The 21,270-nt window shown below is 35.6% G+C and overlaps 1 pseudogene; it reads right to left on the reverse strand.

The window, feature by feature from the left end:
- Window positions 1-14,352: 14,352 nt before the first annotated feature.
- Window positions 14,353-18,023, reverse strand: LOC141680158 (WAT1-related protein At5g40240-like; annotated as a pseudogene).
- Window positions 18,024-21,270: the final 3,247 nt, after the last annotated feature.

The following is a 21,270-nucleotide window of genomic DNA, read 5'->3' on the forward strand; positions in this document are numbered from 1 at the left end:
CCTTTGTGGTTCGTCAATCATTTAGAATCTCAAATGATTCCTCTATTTCCTTTATCCAGGCTTTTGCCTCGGCTGGGTCAGCTTGTTCCATGGAACTCTGAGAGCTTAGCGACTTAAAGGTCCTGAAAGAATTTCTCACCGTACTGTCTCCTCAGGGTGGTGGTTGGGGATAATAGTCTAAGTTCTCTTTAGACAGGTCCATGAATTTCCTTACTCGACTTTTTGTTTCCTTAGTATGAAATGTTGCATCCTACTCCCCATAATTGGGGTCATCTTTTAATTTAAAATCCTCATTTTCCACTCCATTATGTCATGGGTTCCTTCTATCTTGATGGCGACCTCCCTGACTATCACGTTCAGGGTTTGCTCTAAATCTTATTCCTCAAACTAGCTTTCATCTAAGATCTCATCTTTAAGCTCTTGAACATTTGGAACCCAAATTCTGTAGGAATACCTCATTATTCCCTTCTCATCTTTCTCGGTATTAACCTCTTATCTATTTGTTGGCTCTCTGCCTTCATTCATAACTTTTTCTGGCACAATATGATCTTTTCCAATAATTCGGGCTGTATTGCTATCTCAAACAGCTTTTCGGTACCGGCTCCGGTTACCTTCACTACTATTTCCATTTTCTCAAAATCTCTTATAAACTCTCCAAAAGACATTATCATCTTGAGTCTCTCCTTTTTACTAAGGGCATCAGCCACCATATTGGCTTTCCCCGAATGATAAAGAATCTCCCAATCATAATTCTTGATTAGCTCTAACCGCCTCCTCTAGCGTATGTTGAGCTCTTTCTACGTAAGAATGTACTAGAGCACTTATGGCTTAGGTAATTCTTGCACTTCTCTCCATACAAGTAGTGCCTCCAATCTTTAGGGTAAAACTATTGCCACGAGCCTAAGCTCATGGGCGGGGATATCGAATTTCATATTACCTTAATTGTCTTGACGCAGACGCGATTATCTTGCTGTGCTAAGAAGCACCCTAATTCCTTATGCGAAGCGTCACTTACAAATCACAAAATCTCCTTTTTCCATCCGACAACACCAGCATAGGGGCCATCACCAACCTCTGCTTCAGTTCTTGAAAGCTGTTCTCGCATTTCTCTGTCCATTCGAACTTCTCAGTCTTACGAGTAAGTCGCGTTAAAGGGGCTACTATCTTTACAACTTGAACGAACATCCGGTAGTGACCGGCCAATCCTACCTCTGGTAGTTGCCCTAACCATGGTCATCAATTCCTCAGTGGTCCTTTATTCATTCTTGTCAGGATCCACCATGGGATCCTCCTCAGCAACTATCCCTTCTAGGACAACATCCTCAACCGCTACATCCTCAATATTAACATCATCCGGTCCTGCGTTAGGACGCTCTATTGGATCCACAATCTGATCTCCAATTAGTAATAAAACATCATCGCGTTGATGTTCCTCAACTTCAGGGTTCGGAGTCCCGCTACCATATATGATAACGAACTACGCTTCTATCGCTACATTTATAAGGGTTCCCATAAGGGTTTTAACTGTCATTACTACGTTAGGTAGTCCGACTATGAACTTGGCAAGAGTTCTTATTATCTTAGTGAACTTATTATCTTAACGTCCCATCATCTCTGAGGTTTATAACGCTTAGCTCTGATACCATTTCTGTAACACCCCCAGATCCGGGGTCGGGGATCCGGGTCGTCACGGTCTTTCTTTCCACAATATCACTTCACTTAATTAATAATAAATAACCTTATGCTGTGACCCCACACTAACACACACCACAACCCGTTATAGTCTCAGAGATGAAATTTAAATAAGTACAAGTCTTTGAATCCACAATTTAAAAGTTATTACAACCCAAAATGATTACTTGATAAATTTACAGTTAATTGCCATTATCTGCCACAAGTTATAATTATACATAATTGATTCTCAAAAGTAGATGGTCTGATCTACAATAGATCTACCTCTGCAGCTATAGCAGCTATAACATCAACGGGAAGACGCGGGACGCTTCCCACGCGCTTGCGCTGGGTCTGCTGGAGTCTGGCCATCTTTCCTAACTGTTGTTGTGTGATGAAGAAATAAAGCAAGGGTGAGCAGCAAGCCCACCAAAATAATATGTATAATGATTAATAGTATATGAGCCTTCTCATAGTACTCATGAAAGTCTTGGTCAAAAGAAATGAACCAAGTTTGATATCTTAATGCGATGAAGTCGCAAAATATTCAGTATATATACATATATACTTTTCAAAATCTTGGAAGTCCTCTTCCATCCATAATATACACAGAGTTCCAGTTTATAACTGTATACACAAAAAATATCGTTGCAAGGTGATCTCATATATCTAACCTTGCCTCAACGTTTTTCCGAAAATCTTTGTCATTCATAAGACAATCATTAACTAGATATAAGTTTAAAAGATGAAGTTACAAGATACCCCAAAATACTTATATCTTTACCAAATACTACTTGAACTACCCCCGTTCAAGTTATAATCAGTTTCAAAGGTTCATCACAAAGATGAGACTACAAGATAAGACTTGAATAGATTCAATCTTTGAAATTTTATTGAATGAAAAAAAAGTTACGAGATACTTTATTTAGTCCCGATATATATATATCCACATATATATCTCTTTAAACATTTCCTGGAACCTCTGTTATGTAAAGTATGAACAGAGTTTGAAACATCCAATGAATTTTGGAAAGGAAAAGAATTTTGGCATAAACCAGATATCTTGCTGATCAGGCAAAGATACCAATAAGTAACCTTTTCTACTAGTAGATGGATGAATCCCCCACCGGTCATCACCCTGGCCACATAAGGACCTTGTGCTGGACCGCCACCCGGCCTCTTACGCGTTGATGGACTGCCACCCAGCCACTTACACTTTCATAGACCGTACCCCGGCCTGTAACACCCCCAGATCCGGGGTCGGGGATCCGGGTCGTCACGGTCTTTCTTTCCACAATATCACTTCACTTAATTAATGATAAATAACCTTATGCTGTGACCCCACACTAACACACACCACAACCCGTTATAGTCTCAGAGATGAAATTTAAATAAGTACAAGTCTTTGAATCCACAATTTAAAAGTTATTACAACCCAAAATGATTACTTGATAAATTTACAGTTAATTGCCATTATCTGCCACAAGTTATAATTATACATAATTGATTCTCAAAAGTAGATGGTCTGATCTACAATAGATCTACCTCTGCAGCTTTAGCAGCTACAACATCAACGGGAAGACGCGGGACGCTTCCCACGCGCTTGCGCTGGGTCTGCTGGAGTCTGGCCATCTTTCCTAACTGTTGTTGTGTGATGAAGAAATAAAGCAAGTGTGAGCAGCAAACCCACCAAAATAATATGTATAATGATTAATAGTATATGAGCCTTCTCATAGTACTCATGAAAGTCTTGGTCAAAAGAAATGAACCAAGTTTGATATCTTAATGCGATGAAGTCGCAAAATATTCAGTATATATACATATATACTTTTCAAAATCTTGGAAGTCCTCTTCCATCCATAATATACACAGAGTTCCAGTTTATAACTGTATACACAAAAAATATCGTTGCAAGGTGATCTCATATATCTAACCTTGTCTCAACGTTTTTCCGAAAATCTTTGTCATTCATAAGACAATCATTAACTAGATATAAGTTTAAAAGATGAAGTTACAAGATACCCCAAAATACTTATATCTTTACCAAATACTACTTGAACTACCCCCGTTCAAGTTATAATCAGTTTCAAAGGTTCATCACATAGATGAGACTACAAGATAAGACTTGAATAGATTCAATCTTTGAAATATTATTGAATGAAAAAAAAGTTACGAGATACTTTATTTAGTCCCGATATATATATATCCACATATATATCTCTTTAAACATTTCCTGGAACCTCTGTTATGTAAAGTATGAACAGAGTTTGAAACATCCAATGAATTTTGGAAAGGAAAAGAATTTTGGCATAAACCAGATATCTTGCTGATCAGGCAAAGATACCAATAAGTAACCTTTTCTACTAGTAGATGGATGAATCCCCCACCGGTCATCACCCTGGCCACATAAGGACCTTGTGCTGGACCGCCACCCGGCCTCTTACGCGTTGATGGACTGCCACCCAGCCACTTACACTTTCATAGACCGTACCCCGGCCTGTCGCTTATGCCGACTCAATTAGATGGGCTTACTTCCCGAATATTGGGCAAGTAATCAATTCATTTACGAAAATTGCAACCTCGTTGCGAATATAAAATACATCACAGAGCCGGATTCCCCAGGTTTTGAGCGAGTATTTAAATCCCCTTAAAAAAGGAAGATCTTAAATATAAAAATGAGTTTTGGGATCCGCTCTGACTTTAAAAATCATTTTGAAGACTCGAAAACACTTTATAGAGTGTTTGGAGTAAAGCTGATTTAATGAAGTAAATCAGTCCCCAGAATATTTAGAAAATGACTGAATATTATTAATTAAATAATATTCCCATAAAGAATAATCTTTATAAAAATAATTGAAGTAGAAGTATTAAAACTTATACTTGAAACGAGTATTAAATAACCAAAGATATACTTATATGAAAGTATTATCTTTATTTGAATAATCAAAAATAAGTTTGATTATTGACACCTTATTCTTTAATAAAATAAAGAATATACCTCAGCAAATAATCGGAGTCATAGATCCTCAAATGAATATTCAAATAATATTCAAATAAATAAATAAAAGGAGTCATACGCCTTCGAATAATATTCGAAATAATATTCAATAATAAAATAAAGTTAAAGTTATCGAATAAATCTTATTCGATTAATAGTTTGGAAAACTATAACCATATATATATATATATATATCCATATCCATATATACAAAATCTACTCGGGATCCTCGACTCCCGGTTTTAGAAAATATTTTCACCTTTGGGTCCCTATACTAAGGGTATATGCAAGTTACCGCTATTCTCTAGCATAGGTATTATCAACTGAACCAACAGATATATATTGAAAGAATATGAAACAGGCATGCATATATATACCATAGCAGCATGCTTCAATATATTGCAACATTTGCTAATATAAACATCATGCATCTATCGCAAGATAATGCATATACATATATACATCACAACAACAGTATAACAGGTAGAAAACTTGCCTGAGCGACTGGGGGTTACGATTGGCTCGGGACGAGTCTGGTAACCTATAAACAACAAGTAAGTTGGAATTAAACCAAAGTCACTTGTAAATCTATACTTTAACTAACTTAGACTCTAACGCTTGTTTTGCGCTTACTGATTCTCTTAAGTCACTCGAGTACCCTCGGCTCCACCATTTTTAATAATTTAACCTTTACGAGTTTTAAGGCGATTCCTTCGCGAGTGTCTTACCAACTGCCTAACACACTTACCATAAATGTTTCATACATTAATTAACCATTTTTGGTCTTTAACCTATGTTTCAAAGTAAGGCGAGGGGAAAAGTTTCGTTCGCGAAACGCCGTTACTTGAAACGGTCGTTTCTCCTAAACCGTGCATCGGAATCGAACGAACTACATATCAAAACGAAGCTCGTAACATGCGCTATCTAAACATGGCAGTGGTAATAATCTAGCAGGGGGTTCTCGGGTCCTAATATTATGCACAAAAACAGTCCAAAGAAAATCGGACGTTACGACGGCTATGTTTACGCGATTACCAATGTTTAAACTACTCCAATTAACCACCAACCAACTCATAACCATCAATACAACAAAACTTCACCTAAACCATACCACATCAGTCCATAATATCCAAGGTTTTCAACTCAAACAACCACAATCAAGACCTATGAACTATAATCAAGCTTCAATTACCAAAACACTTCCAAATCAAACCAAACTACTAATAATCACAATCCATGCTTCTCATTTCACAACACCAACCATTAAAATTACTAATAAATAAAGTAAAGGCTAGGGTTTGAAGTTTATACCTTCCTTGGGAGGTGTTAAGTTGCTAGGAAGCCTTAGGGAGCCTCCTACAAGCTTGATCTTTCCAAAGAAATCAAGAACACAAAGTTAGGCTTTGAAGTTTCTAAAAGTCCTATTTAAAGAACTGTAAAAATGAGGGTCTTACCATGATTATTTGGACGAGACTTGTGAACAAGAGTTGTAGGCCATCTCAATACCTTTCCAATGAGCTATAGAACACAATATTTGAGTGAGAAATGAAGGAGATACAGCAGTTTTAGTGTTCTGGTTCTGTTTTGGCCGAGAGCATGAAGAACAATGCCTTGGTTTCTTTTTGATTTTGATGAAAATGATTTTACTTGGCTTGGTTGCTTTGTTTTTGTGTTTGATTTAGTCAATTACCTTGTTGCCCTTGAATTTGTGTGGTTCTCATTCAACCACACCTCCTTCCTTCCCATGTCATGCTTGTGTCATCCTCATGATGTCATCCTCCCCTCCTTGTCCTCTTTCTATTGGTTGGATGACATCATCCCCACTAATCCCCTTGATTAACTTCCTAATCGTTTGCCTAATGACCGCTGATCTGTTATACGGTTCGCTTAACTTTCGTTTTCGTTTATCGTTTGAGGGATCATACCCGGGATCTTATTACTTAGGTTCCCTTAACCTTTCTCAATATATTGTATTCCTTTTATGATCCTCTCTTATAATTCTTTAATTTAAATCCTTTTTATCCTGTTACCTTATACTCAATTCTTTCCGTATCTATTGGATTTCCGGGAAAAATCAAAGTGTTCGGATTTGGATTCTGACGATCATTACATACACTTATATCCCATATAAAGTACTAATAAAATCTCAGAATATCCATATCAGAACCCCTACATAGTGTGGCATGAAAAGTTTTCTCATTCAGCAAAAACACTATTCATAAGGGTTTCAAAAATTTCCCAAAAATTGGGGTTATTACATACCAGAATTAAAGAATGAGATCCTCCATGAAGCCCACAATTTGAAATTTTCAATCCACCCGGGAAGTACCAAGATGTATCGGGACTTAAAGCAGAATTTTTGGTGGCCAAATATGAAGCGAGACGTGGTAGGAACGGTTGCGAAGTGTTATACTTGTCAGAAAGTGAAGGCAGAACATCAACGACCAAGCGGATTAATTCAGCCCCTGAAGATTCCAAAATGGAAATGGGAAAATATCGCTATGGACTTTATAGTAGGACTACCACGAACGAAATCTGGGCATGGCGCAATATGGGTTATAATTGATCGTCTTACGAAGTCGGCGCATTTCCTTCCAATAAACGAGAAGTCGTCACTGGACAAGTTGGTTCATCTGTATGTGCGCGAAATCGTACTAAGGCATGGAGTACCCGTATCAATAGTTTTAGACAGAGATCCCCGATTTAACTCGAGATTCTGGAAGCAATTTCAGGAATGTCTTGGCACGAAGTTGAATATGAGCACGGCGTACCACCCGCAGACTGATGGCCAGAGTGAAAGGACAATTCAAACAATTGAAGACATGTTGCGCAGTTGTGCAATCGATTTTGCAGGAAGTTGGGACGACCATTTGCCGTTGATTGAATTCTCTTACAACAACAGCTATCATTCCAGTATCGGCATGCCACCATACGAAGCTTTGTATGGGCGAAAATGTAGATCACCAACAAGTTGGGATGAAGTAGGAGAAGGAAGAATTCTTGGCTCGGAATTGGTACAACAGTTGCATGACTCGGTCAAGTTAATTCAGAAAAGGTTGTTTGCTGCTCAAGATAGACAGAGGAAGTATGCGGATCCAGCGCGTAAGGATGTTCAATTCCAAATTGGCGAAGCTGTGTTGCTGAAGGTGTCACCTAGAAAGGGTTGATGAGATTTGGCAAGAAAGGGAAGTTAGCACCTAGATACATAGGTCCTTTTGAAATATTGAGTCAAGTGGGAAAGGTGGCCTATGAGTTGGCCTTACCACCTCAGTATCAACATGTGCATAATGTGTTCCATGTGTCGTTGCTTAAGAAGTACAATCCTGACGCTAGCCATGTGATAGAATATGAACCTGTAGAAATTCAGGCAGACCTGTCATTTATGAAGCAACCTGTTAAAATACTCGACTGGCAAGTAAAGAGTCTTAGGAATAAGTCGGTAAAGTTAGTAAAAGTGCTTTGGAGGAACCCTAACGTCGAAGAATCGACTTGGGAGTTAGAGTCTGTTATGCGTTCCCGGTATCCTCATATGTTCTCTTAGATTCTGGGGACAGAATCCCTTAAGGGGGAGAGGATGTTACAACCGGTATTTCCGTGAAATATTATTTGTGGATTTGGTATAATATTAAAGCCGAATGAAAATATATTCAATGATTGTACGTTGGTGTGAGTGAAAAATTTCTGCATTATAAATTTGCTTTATGTAGTATATGATTTTTCAAAGCAAGAGTTTATTTAATTGCTTTATTTTTGATTTATAAGGAATATTCTAAGCCTTGGAAAAATTTTCTTTTAAAAGGTATTTTGTTCACAAATTTTGAAAATGATTTTATAAAGCCTCTAAAAATCCAAGTTATTTTATGGTATAAATTTTATAATTTTTGAACTTGTATTTTATTTTATGAAAATAAATCATTATAAATTTTAGTTGTCATATTTAGCAAACTACAAGAAAGCCCTTGCATGCAAACCACCCTCTCATTCTTTTCAAGGACAAAGAGGACAATTCCAACCCCACTAACTCTTATTTTTCTAGCCAATTTCCTTCTTTACCCTTGCATGCAAAATGAACCAAGTATAAGTGGAGGGATAGTCTTGTCAATTCTCCTTTCCACTCAAATTTTGTCAAATCAAATACCATAAAACAAGCAAAGTGTCATGATCATTTTCATACTCCACCCACACCTCAGTCTCTCCTCCATCCCTTCTCCCTCCTCTCGGCCCTCCTTCCCCCCTCACTCTCGGCTTTTAGCCGAAGAACCACCCCTCCCCATTTTTCTTCATTCCTCAACCAAGCTTTTACTCTTTATACAAGTAAATGTTATTTCCCATACCATGATCATTCATATTTCAAAGAGTTTTGAATAGAAAGTTTAAGTTTTGAAGTTGCATGTTAAGGTTCTAGTTGAAACTCAAAATACAACCTTGATTCTTGTGAGTTTAGGGTTGTTTTTGAGAGGACTACAAGAAATAGAGAAGTGCCAAGTCTTGAGAGGGAAACTCTTGATGATTAAATGGCCATTCCCATCCATTTCATTCGGCCATGACCATATGGGAGCCGAATGAATGGTCCTTAAGACTATTCTTGTTGCTTAAATCAATTTTTGCATGTTTATGTGATAATGACTTGAATTTTGTGGTGAAAATTTGATAAAACTCTTTGCATGCTAAGTGATCATCTAGGTATAGCTTATGCTAGGCTTGCATGTCAATTTTATGATAGAATATATGTAGAAAATGTGTTGTTTTGGTTTGCAAAACCCGAAGACATGCATGCATGTGGATTTCTCTTAGAATGTTATAAGATTTTGATCATTTGGAAAGATTTTGTTAGTGAGCCTTAATTTCAGTAGGAATAATGTGTTAATATTGATTTATGCTTCTTGTTGCATGGTAATAATTCGTGGTTATCTTTTATAAAAATGCATATCTTGTTGTTTCAAAAGCATGAAGATTTGTGAGTTGTGAAGTGTAGTTTCTTTTGTTTTGCCATCATTGTACCCTAGGTAAGGATGATCTCACCCAAGGTTATTTTGAGAATAAGGGAGTTTGTTCTGTAGATTACCATGTTTAAGTCTTGGTTTGAGTATTGGGTTGTTGGTAGTTAAGTTTGTCAAGTCAAAACCTTGGAGAAAGGAAAGTTATAGTTTCTGCAGAAAATCAGTTTAGAACTCTGAGGTTTAGAGTGAGTTTTGATCATGTCATTGATGTGCACTTTGAGGCCCAAGCCACCAGAAGTTAGTATTGGGAGTATATAAAAGGTTTTATGTGTTGTTTGGAGGTTTGCATGTCATTTGGTTAGGTGCACAAGTAGAATAACAAAATCTGTCCAGCAGGGGACAGTTTTGTTGCAACTTAGAAATAGGAAGATTTGACCATGTCATGGGTAGGCCCTCATTAGGCCCTGTTGGGATTTAGTTAGAGGGAGTGTCAGAGAAGTTTTTCCAACCATAGTTCATAGGATATGAGTTAGAACCATGTGTCACAAGTTAATTCAAGTCAGGGCGTTTTCTGCCCAGAAAAACAGGGGAACCATGGACTTTTAGCTTAGGCCCAAGAAGGCCCAAGCCAGGCCCTTGAGCCACATCAAGTTTGAGAGATGACCTTAGGTCAGGAGAGTCTTGTGTAAAAGTTTTGAAGGAAAACTTGTAGTTTAAGAGTGTCTAATGCACTCAAGAAGCCATAGTTGTCATTCTGAAATTTGCACCAGTGAGCACTTTCACTTATCACATAGTTTTAGAACACTTAGGAGTGAGATTTAGGTTGACCACCATAGTTGTAAGATAGTATAAGGTTAGTAGAGCAAAAGGCAAGTGAGGGTCAACAGGTTTTGGATAGTTTAGGAAAGGCACATCGAGTTAGGAAGCCAAAATTAGAAGACTTTGTCTAGTTTAGCGACCAAGTGACTTACGTTGTGAGTCTAGATCATCCAAGCCTAGTGTTGCATTATGGTATATATGGTGTTATTTGGTATTAATATATGATATGTGATTATGTGGCTATGTGTGTACAATTGTAATTTAAAAGTGAATATAAAATTAAGTGCGTATAGGCCTAAGTGTCATCCGTGTTTAATTTCGAGTTGTAAATAGGTTAAGATGGTAAGAATATATTATAATGAGGATTATTATTATTTGTGTAGGATCTCGAGGTGAGGGAAAACTTGCCATAAAGGTCGAGTGAAGCTCCAGTTGCTCCTACCAGTCAGACCTGACCAGCCTTTCTCAAGGCAAGTGAATCAACTTGACTTTCGTATTTACTGCTAATGGTTCATACATTGCTGCAACTATCCTGAGTCATGTTGTTATATTTAAATCAAGCGTATCTTATGCTTATCTTTGAAATGCCATAAACCCTCGAGTTCGTAATGTAAGTAGTTCAAAAGTCTTATTCATGATAGTTTACTAAAGTAATTTGAATGCCATGATAAAAGAAAGGGTAGTTACCACTCTTAGTTGATTCTCTTGATTAACATGATTCCCAAGTATTGATATCTCATCCTGATACTTGAACCCCTATAGAACCTTACCTTGAACCCTGAAAGTCAGACACTTATCAAAGTGATCCCTCATTGATTGATACCCCTCTTTCTTATCCTAAAGCTTGTCAATTCTGATATATTCTGAGCTAAAAATCATTTCTTCATACCTTAAGACCCTTAGTATTCATGAAGCTTACATTCTTGATGATCCAACACTTGAACCTTGATGAGAAACCATTACTTTAAGCCCAATTTGGCACTTCCTTTCATGATATCCAATAGCCTCACTAAATTCCCTTGTCCAAACTTTGATACATGAAAACCATTCAGTTACCCTAATAGAGTTTAGTTTTGTGATTCATGGCTCTGAGAGTTAGCACCATTTCCCCGTGTTTCGAGTTGATCTATAATCCTTTGATAAAGATGTTTACTGTAAAAAGAGATTTTGTCATAATTCAGCATCAGTTTTTGAAATAAATAAAATATGGGTTTTTAAGTCCTAAAGGGGGATAAATGTTTTCTTTGAATGGTGGATCTGGACTGAGACGCGAGTCCTTTCCACACTTCTATTAGGCTTAAAAGTTGCCTAGGGATTCCCATTAATGTTTTAGAACCCAGCGAGATTCGGGATTACTTCACGGCTGATCACCGGCTGTTATCCGTAGCGTCATAAAATGATTTTGATTAAGACATGATTTTGAAATTGTTTTGATACAAGTAAAAATGATGCCATCACTCATAGTTTTATTCCTCGTTATCATTGGATATGTCTTTCCATTGGCATTCTTTAATGTATATCTCGATTTATGTTTTGTATCGTACGGTTAGCACTTGTTGAGCTTTTGGCTCACTTCTTGCTTTACCTTGATATTACAGCTAGCAGCTATGGTTAGATTCAAGCAGACTGCCCGTAAGACCTGTGATGCTGATGCTTATATTCGAGCTCAGGTAGAATAAGTGATAGTAGTTTGTGTGAGGACTCGGTATTTAAGATCAGATGTAATAGTTGGTAGTGTTGGGCTGTTCCAAACCCTAAACTGTAAGATCTTAGAGTTTGTTGTGTATTCTTCTTTTAAAATGTTGTAATAGCTATATTTATTTTGCTGTTCAAGTTGGGGGCGTGACAGAAAGTTGATAGAAGAAAGTTCACAGGAATCTCACAAGTCTTGTTCAAGGTGCTCCTCTAGACTGAGAAAATTAATTCTTTTTCCTTGAGTGTCTAGTCTTCTTTCCCAGCTTCTCATTATTCTCTTCTATCTGGTGTTGGAGTTGTTTGTTGAACTCATATCCAGCTTCTCCTATATTTCCTTGAGAGTTTCATTGGTTGATATTTTTAGCTGGTCTTCTAGTATGAAAATTCTTTTGGTGTTTCTTTCATCCTTGAACTCCATTAACTAATATGTCCTCAAGTGCACTCTACTTCCAGTGTAAGGAATAGTTAGGATATTTTATAGTCCACTTGGGTCTCTCCAGCTTCTTTGTATCTGTTGAATTTTGTTAAGTATCTCTATTTTGGCCACCATGGTGAATCCAAAATTTTTCTTGATTGCAGAGAATACTTTAACTAAGACAGTTTAGCCTTCATTAAGAATCCTATGAAGAGGCCATGTAATTTCCTTTCCTCCCCTGTACCTGAACACCAATATTTCTTGAAGTCTGCTGTGGGAATCAATTTCTCTCACTTCATCTAGCTCATCTAGGTAAAGATTAATTTTATGTCACAGAGAAAGAGTTGATCTCATTTATTGACTATTGGCTTGGGTTTGGATAAGGCGTTGGATTCGAATGGGACAAACTTTACTTGCTTGGTTGCTGTATACTTTCTTTTTTTGAAGTAGCTGGAATTAGGATGTTCAGCTCAGGTATAGGTCAGCTTTCCCAGTCTATTGGTTCATCCTTGGAAATGATTGGCTCACCATGAAAGTTCACACCAGGATGGACCTTGATTTCAACTTGCTCTATTGTGTGGGCATAGTTGTTTAATTTGTGGTAGTAGACTGAGTTAGCTTTGGTTATTCCTTTTCTTCTTCAAATATCAGCTTCCTTTCGGCTCTCTCTTTCCTATACCATTTTCATGATTTCTTTGGTTCTTGTTTATTAGTTTCAGTTATGGTAGCAGGCTTCTCAGTTTCTGATTTGGTAGCAGGATTTTCAGCTTATTTCTTTACTTCTAAGTCAGCCTCCTTTTCTGAAATTTGAGCCTCAATCTCTCTTCTCTTTTGGCTTCTCCAAATTGAGGATGTCCAACCATCACACAAATCACTTTTCCATGCTTGTAGATCTTTTCTACCATTTTCTTCAAAACCGAGTCTCTTGGATCTTTGTTATTTGCAATTGAGTGACCAAGCAGCTTTGTTAATCAGGTTTAGGAGTTGAATACACTAGGCCCATTGGATGTTTTCTTGAGTGTTTTGATGAGTGTTTATTAGGCTTCAAGATCACAATGGCCTGTTGATGTCTTTTGGATGAGGTTTGAACTTTTTGCATGTTTCCCAATTTCATTTCATCTATTGGAATTGGTCTCAATTGAGAAGAGTGCTTCATAGATTTGTCTTGATTGGAAATTGTACCAAATTTCTTCTCAATTATTTCATCAATTTTCTTCATTTTCTCTTTCAGCTTGAGTTCAGTTGCTTCTATGTTGATTAGATCAATACCATCTAACGCTGGTGGCTTTGTGAAGGTAATGGTTGGAACTATTAACTTACTTGAACATTATGACGCCCTCCAAACCCGGGTCAGAACACTATGCCATAAGTGAGCTATTATAATGCCTAAATGGTGTTACAATATGCCCCAAAAGCATTACAATAGGTCTATTGTAACACCAGGGGGTGTTACGTATATGAGCATTACAATAGACACCCTAATGTAACACTTCACTGATCTATTGTAACAGAGAGGAAAACGTTACAATAGGCACCTACTATAACACTAACAGGTCCAAATGTAACGTAAAATGAGTGATACAATAGCTTGATCAAGATTGCATAAGTGGGACCACTTGTACCACGTGGTCTCACGTGGACACCACCTGTGGGTCCCACATTTTGCAATAGTAGATTTTATATATTGTAACACCAGTTTTTAGTTAGGAAACAATGGAATATGTGTATCGTAACAGTCTTTTTATCTGTTGTAACACTAGTAACATATGTAATGTAACAGTGTATGTAGACAAATATTACACAGAACAAGCAAATGTAACAGTTATTATAAATATTTTTGAAATATAAGGTCTGTTTTGAGAACAATTCATAATCAACATAAACATCAAAGTTGTATAAATAAGTATCTCAGCTCTGCAAACCAAACAACTACATAACAGTAAATTCTCCAAACCATCCCCAACACCAACGATGACCAAAGTACTATAACATAACATCCAAGCTATCCTTCGATAGGAAAAAACTATTTTTCGAATATTCTTGGATATGAAATTATACAAAATAACCAGGGAGAGAATCACCTTTTGCCCTTCTACACTTTCCTAATCTGGATACAAAATAACCAGATAGAGAGATACTTGTTCTCCCTCATTCACCATTCCTTGCTCCTGTACACAAGTCACACCAAATTTTATAAGAATCAATATTCAGAATATTCAGAATCCCAAAAAGCATTGACCAGATCAGGAGCTTGGAGAGTTTACAAGAAAATTCTTTTTCAAACTGTTGTATCGTAATTTTACTTTTGGTGTCTCCTTACTACGTTAAACATAAAAATATGTGGAGGTTGCGTATAAAAGGCATATTCATTCATTTGTGAAGTTAAAGGTAGCATCTTTAGTATTCTTAACTTCTGAATTCAGTAAATTGAATATACAAGTCAATTAGTTACATTGAGATAATCAATTACGTTCCAATTAAATCTATACATCAACCCCCAAACAACACTAGCCTAATCGAACTTTAATCATCAGAAACCAAGATTCAAAACACACCAACATAATCAGGTGCAACATACCTTGAGAGCCACATTTATACGTAAAGCTGTTGGATTTCTCACTCCAAGGGAAAAGCGTTCAACTACATATCAAATGCACAGGATATCAGTAAAAGGAACAAGAGTCAAGACATATAACTTATTGTATATTTCATTGAAGAAAGAAAAGACATGAAGATATAAATCAACAAACATCTTAGCTGTAAGACCATAGACAAAGGTTATACAGACAATTAATATCCCCACCCCTATTGTTCTCAGTATTGGTTGGGACAACTAGGGACATATTTGAACAAATAAATCTTAACCTGGGCACCGTTTGTGAGTATCGAGTACCTACACATCAACAACTAATGGCATGTAATTTTACATATATATGTGTGATGGGGTGTTAATTTTGGTCTGGGGAATTGTACCAGAGACCTTGAAGTTACTATCCAAAGGTTTAGAGCATCTTGACCACCATTAAGAGTTTAGTAAGCATATATCATTGAACACAGTTATTCCAATGACATAAATTATGCAAAAAAATTTAATTCAGACATGTAAAACGAGGGAACAACAAATTATGCACTTTGAAGTTTAAACTCACCAAAACCTATAAGATTTCCATATCTTTGCACATTACATGTGATGTTCACTGCTTTCTCTTTTCCTATACCTAACTGCATATGAAATCAGAATGGTACACTTTAGCTTCTATAAAATAAGCTCACCCACACAAGTTTATTTTTTGTTATCTAAAACTAGATAATTTGAAATTGATTTTCATACCACAAAATGTCACCACCATTATCATAAATTGCACAAACTTTATTCCCCTGCTCCACATCATCGGATTCAGCTTCTTCAGTTTCATCAATGATATCATCATCAACTATAAATGCAGACTTTATTGTAGTTCTAGGTTCTGCATCATGTGACTGGGGTACATGTGATTATGTCATTATGGAAGATGATAAATCATTGCATACAGAGACAAAAGAAGATTATTATTGAGAGTTAATTACCTTGTCAAAAAAAATTCCACATCTTGGGATCCTTGTCCAGGAAAGTAGTTAAAATCTGCTCAATAAAGTAGCCTAGCTATAAGTTAAACATGCTTCCAAAAAGTAAGTGAATTGAACTTTTACAGTTACCCCTATGGAAATCATTGTAAGTACCCATAGAATAGATTTTTTGAAGTGCTTCCAAGAATGGAAAAAAAAGTATCAAGGATCATAGAAAGTACCCATAGAATAGACATTACTGAAAGGACGTCTTTTCCAAGAAAAGAACTAAAAATGGTTCAAGTAATCTGAAATTATCTAAACATATGTAATATATCCACTATCCAAATAAATATGACAGACTAAACAGAATTTAAGTTAACATTACATAATTACTTCTCAATAATGTGATAAAAAATTTATAGCTTTCTAAAATCTAGATTATTGACAAAAAAGAACACAAACCTTGGCATTTACTAGTACTAAGTATGTTCACGGTTATACTGCTCAATTGCACGAAGAGAATAATCTTGGACTTCAGCTACAAAAACAATTTATTTAAAGTGTATCTTCTGGTACCGAAGCACTTTCCTGTTTCAACTTCTATATCACTCTCCTCTAGATTTGCAGGCCATCTCAACAACCAGTATAATACATGTTTTGGGGAGTTGGTCAAATCAGGAAGGACTAAACAGGAAGCTCAGAAATATCTGATGGTGTTTCCCACCTTCACCCCCATAAGCTGAATGAAATTCCTGATTCCCTACACTTGCAATTTCTTATCTAAGTCCTTTGAATATGCAGGGTTCTCAAACAATTGAGAAATATCACCTGCTCGCTCAGCAATTTTATGACTACAACAGCTTCCATGTATTTTTCTTTAGCTTGTCCCCACATAACCATATAAAATCCCAAGGCAGTTGTACTTCCTCCGATGATGCTGCATATTGACCAAGAACAAACTTAACCAAATACAGAGTGTACACTTTTTTTCTGTTATGTTGGTGACAGGTGTCGTATGTTTGAGCAGAGGAACTAGAATGCCTTTAATATTCATAAGAATGACTATAGTAATATCCTGCATACATACTTGCCTAAATAAAGTGCATCACCTAGGAAAATAGTGCCCAAAATTACTGCGATGACCATACCCAGAGGCTTGAACATTGATACATACACCAGATCCTTCATGCGTAGACACCATGTGAAAACAGTTGTTCGAAATACACTACCAAATACCGCCTGCAATGGAGATATATATATATATATATATATATATATATATATATATATATATATATAGTTCAGGTATATGATAGAAACAAACTCCCAACCTTTGAGTCAGAAAATGTAATGATGTGGAGCCATATAAGATACATGAATCCATTATTATATTGTACATACCGCAAATACAATAGCTATCATGCTTATGTCCAGACGCAGCGCCCAAGCTTCAGGATTTCTTTCAACTAGGAGGGAAAATATTGCACTCTATATGGTTCCGAAGAAGCAAAAGAAAAAGACTATTGTTTGTTCATTCGTATATATCTTAACAGTTGCTGTCTGGACTTAAACCAAGTTAGTGCAATATTGATGTAAATTTTCCAAATTCTAAACCACATAACTGCATAAAGCTAAGCGATCATAGTTCCGCAGAGGATCTTCTATGTTCCTTGAACAGGTTAACTATATCTCTTTCACTCTCCTACATATATAATATATATATATATACCCACTAATTTCACAGGCAGTGACACATCAAAACGAACTAAATCACAGAAAAAACAAGTCATCTCCCACTAGGTAATTACTACAATACTGAGCAACACTAATTTATAGTTGTAGGATTCTTAGCACTCTGAGATGTGATGTTGAATTACCTGGCTGAAAGTACTGTATCATTGTAAGATGCAGCCTGCTTCCCCGAGATGTTAGCCATTATTCATTCATCCACCAAGCACTTAAAGCTGTAATAAAAAGTGAATTAAAAATTAAGAAAGAAGGGAGTGCAAAATATTTAATCTTTGTGAGAGGACCAGTTGGTGGAACACTTCAGCAGATGTTATGGAGGAAAAGGGCAAATGTTTCATAAGAAGGCTAAGTTTTTGTTTGCAGGACGAGAACACTCCAATAGCCAATTAAGGAACTAAAATCTAAAGGAGAAACTCAAAATATAGTTGTAATAAAGCACTGTAATATAATTGACCGCATCTCTTGGTAAACCAACCCTGGCATACTCGTGAAGATGCCTCTTTAGAGATCCCAGTGGAAGAGAAGGGGGAATAAACACATTTTTGGTTTATGACATATTTTCATTAAAATGCCTATGTTATGAGAAGTACAAATCAGTCAAAATACCTAATTAGTACCCTAACTACTCAAACATCCAACTCAAATATCTTAATTAGTCAAACACAAATTAATTAGTAATCGAAGCAGAGAGAAGAAGATGCTAAAAAGTTCAAAACCCCAAATATTATCTCCAAATCAAACAAAAAACTAAAATTGAGAAATCTAACTTGAATGAAGAAGAAGAGTTTGTAATCGTTGTTGTAGTTAGTACAAGAGAGAGATGAAGAGAGAGAGAGAGAGAGAGAGAGAGAGAGAATACCTTCCGGGAACAAGTGAAGCCAGGAGAGGAGGCTGAGAGTTTGAGATTGTGAATGTTGAGATTGTGAGAGATTTGTCGAAGAAGTCTGAGAATGTGTTTTCAGTTGGAGGAAAAAATACCGCCCAAATATTTCACCTAGTAAATAGTGCATATTTTTTATTTTATTTTTATTTTTAGTTTTTATTTTTAATTATTTAACTATTATTGATTAAATAGGAAAATAAAAAAATCTTTGAATTTATGTATAAGGAATTATAGATTTAAATTATATTATATGTTATATTGATCATTCACTAGTAAATCAGAATATAATTTAACACTAATTTATGAAAATATTTCTATTTTAATATTTTTAAAATTTTTAAAAGTATCTAATATAACACCAGTTGTTGGTGTTACATGTTGTGCAACATCGGAAATTCTCCGCAACACTAGCTTTATAACTATTATAACACTGCAAGAGAGGTGTTACAATAGGACATAAATCTCTTACCTAATGTAACGCTCCTTGTAACACTTGCATTACAGTAGTCCACTTATGGCGCAGTGGAAGTTTGGGGTGCACAACATACACACAGCCAATATATAAACCTGTGAAAGTAATATATGCAATGACCCTACTTACCATAACCACGGATCGTAACAGGTTAAAGTATGAAAACAAGCCACAACCTTAATTTTTATTACATCGTACCAAATCCCAACTAGTTCAACTTACAACTAATAATGATATCATTCTCATTATCTTACATAACTCATCTACAATATAAAGCTTCTGCTAGGTCGATCCAAATTAACTGGGAATCCTAGCACGCACACTGGACTGGGAATCCTCATTACCAACCATTCCTTTTTAACTGTAAAATAACATAAACAGATTTGCAAGAGTGAGCTAACTAGCTCAGCAAGTCATAATAGCAACAACTGAGATTAAACAATGACCGATTCGAATGATTCAGAAGAATCAAGTATTCTGAACAAGCAATGATTAGAATTGGATATCCACTTTTCATTTTAAAACAAGGTTAGGCTGTTGATCAGTAACGCACTAACCCCGATCAAGGCAGATAGCTCTGCTCTCTATACTGGATCCAAGGCACGTATTGGCCTAATATGACCATGAATCTTGTCTGACCACGAATCTGGTCCATATTTATAAACCATCTAATTCTAAAATAATTCAATATGATAACCATTGTAATTCAATAAAAACAGAATCCTGATTAACATTGATAAAACATTTATCTCAAAGCGTAAAACATTTCACAGGTATCACCAGGGTATATCAAGGTGTAAATATGAAGAACGGCTTCAAGCTTGATGAAGAATCAAGTATCTGAAGAACAATGGTTTAATGATAATACAGGGTATAGATCTTTGATGTGATAGAGTATTCCAGGGTGTATCAGTTTCTGTATGCTCAAGAAATTCTGTTAAAATACTTGGTTTATGGTGTGTATCTATTTGTGAAGTAGTATTGTATTTGTATGGTTTAATATCTGGGAAATCAACCGTTGGTGGTTTACAAGAAATAAAGCTTATGACTCAAGTTCAATGATACGATCAGGGTTCATGGTTGAATAGTTTAAAGTGCTTGCGATATAAAACAAGATTTATTTTGAATACTAGCAACATGTTATGAGAAAGTTCATGAATATTTGTAATATATCTCGAAGAAAGATTCAGAAGTCCTTGCCTTATCACAGATGATTTCCAACTTTACTTGTACTCATCTAACAGTTTTACTATTCAATCACTTTTCTTCTTTTTCTATGCTTTTCTTTTATTCATCAATCACTTGCCTTCTCTTTCTATGCTTCAGTTCTATTTACGGATCACTGGCTTTCTTTTTCTATGTCTCGCTTACTCTACTAGGAAACGCAAGTATCTATCAAATTCAATCTCATATTATTCTAATCGTCACATAGATGTCATAAGCTTTTATCTACCCTTCATTTTACCCAAATCCGATTTACGGATTGAAAGTTATGACCAAAATAGTCAAACAATCACCACATAGGCATATAACACATCAATCAGATAGCACGTAGCACATAGCACGCAAGATATTCGATCAAAATAATATATCAAAGAAGATTCGGGGTCAAAATGATTTTCCAGATATTTATTACAAATTTTTGAACATTTTTCGGAGTTAAAATGGGTCTCCGAATCATTTTATAATAAAATAATAGGGTTCGAACACCCGAATCTCACTTTAAAATAATTTAATAATAATAATCGAGCCTTGAAAAAAATTTAAAATAAATTTTTTTGAAAGCTCAAAACTATTTTTCAGAATTTTTAAATCAAAATAAATAATTAAATATAATTAAATAATCAATTAAAATTAATTAATAAATAATTAAATTAATTAATCAATTAATATTTAAATTAATTGACTCATTACTTATCAACTAAAATTAATTAATTAAGATTTATTTTTAACTTAAAAATAATATTCAGAAATTAAATAATGAATTTTGGAATTTTACATAATTAAAAATCAATTTCTGAAAATATTATTAAAAAGAAAATAAATTTTCTGAAAATAATTAAATATAAATCTACTTTT

The sequence above is a fragment of the Apium graveolens genome, chromosome 8, assembly GCF_009905375.1.
Source record: "Apium graveolens cultivar Ventura chromosome 8, ASM990537v1, whole genome shotgun sequence".
Taxonomy (NCBI): Eukaryota; Viridiplantae; Streptophyta; class Magnoliopsida; order Apiales; family Apiaceae; genus Apium; species Apium graveolens.